We start from the raw sequence: 1,713 nt of genomic DNA on the forward strand, positions 1-1,713 counted from the left end.
AATATTTTTTATTTTATATAAACTCAATATTAAATTGCTTTTAGCTGTTTCCAAGGCATCCAGAGATGGATTTTTTTTTGAAAGACAGAGAATTCCGGGAGAATTCTGGAATTGTGTCCAGCAGGGGGAAGCTTTGCCCGCGGAATAAACACTGGGAATAAACACAAACCCTGATCCTCACCCCTCTGACCGAACCTAAAGAATTCTCTAAATACATCAACACCAAAAGGGCCCTGATTAATCTGATTTCTCTGCCGTAATCAAAGAGTGAAATTAAAATTAGAATTAATTTGTAAATAAATTTTGAAATCTCTCTGGTTGTGTGCAGTGAGCAGAGCTGCAATGGGCACCATTGCTTTTCTCAGCCTGAGGTGCAACTTTACTGCTTTGAATGTTTCTGTTTTTTTTTTTTTATTTTAAAACACAGCTGCCTAAAATAAATCAAAATCAAGTGAATTTATTTCATTTTTTTCTGATTTTTTTAACTGTCTTGTGAAGCAAGAGCAGCTCCTCCTCGGAGCTGAGGGCAGGATTTCTGCAACAGAATGTAGGAATTGTTCCTGTCTTAGTTCAGGSATGGGATTTTTCCTGTCTCAATTTAGGAATGGGATTGTTCCTGTCTTAATTTAGGGTTGGGATTTTTTTGTGTCCTAATTTAAGGATGGGATTGTTCCTGTTCTGATTTAGGGATGGGATTGTTCCTGTCCTATTTAGGGATGGGGTTTTTCCTCTCATAATTTAGGGACAGGATTTTTTTCTCCCATAATTTAAGAATGGGATTTTTGTTATATTAATTTAGGGATGGGATTGATCCTGTCCTAATTTAGGGATGGGATTGCTCCTGCCTTAATTTAGGGATGGAATTTTCCCTCTCATAATTTAGGGATGGGATTGTTCCTGTCCTGATTTAGGGATGGAGTTTTTCCTCTCATAATTTAGGGTAGGGGTTTTTCCTCCCATAATTTAAGGATGGGGTTGTTCCTGCCYTGATTTAGGKATGGGWTTGCTCCTGCCTTAATTTAGGGATGGAATTTTCCCTTTCATAATTTAGGGATGGGATATTCCCTCTCATGATTTAGGGATGGGATTGTTCCCTGTTCTGATTTAGGGATGGGATTGTTCCCTGTTCTGATTTAGGGACGGGAGCCGTTTTGCCGTGGAGTTGCCAAATTTCTGTGGCTGGAGAAGGGCCCAGGGATGGAGCTGATCCCGGTGCCCGAGGAACAGAGAGGGACACCGCGCTCCAAACAGAACCCAGAGCAGCTCCAAGAGCTCTCCCTGCTCTTCCCGTGGCTGCAGGGAGTGCCAGCACTGCCTTGGCTGGACACAACCAACCCCATCTCCTTCTCCTTCCAACGGGAAAACAAAATGTTCCAAATCTGAGTGAGGAGGGGGCAGGGCCCTAAAGGGACCCAGGGGTGCACGGGGACAGGTGACACCCAGCCTCTGGGGGATCCYGTGAGTCACGGGATCATGGAATGGTTTCATTGGAAAARCCCTCCAARGYCACCGAGTCCAAAATTCCCYGAGTCCCCATGTGCCACCCCAAATGCCACCCCAAGYCACCATGCCAGGACAAATCAGCTGGAAAGGGTTTGGGAATTCTCCTTCCTGCAGGCCTTGGCCTCTGCACGGGTTCATTCCCGTGAGGAGCATCCCTGGGCAGCCCCCATGCCATGGGGAGGGTTTGTCACAGCCCTGACCCCACACGGA

The sequence above is a fragment of the Malurus melanocephalus genome, unplaced genomic scaffold (assembly GCF_030028575.1).
Source record: "Malurus melanocephalus ecotype Western Australia unplaced genomic scaffold, MMel_1.1 scaffold_1098, whole genome shotgun sequence".
Lineage (NCBI taxonomy): Eukaryota > Metazoa > Chordata > Aves > Passeriformes > Maluridae > Malurus > Malurus melanocephalus.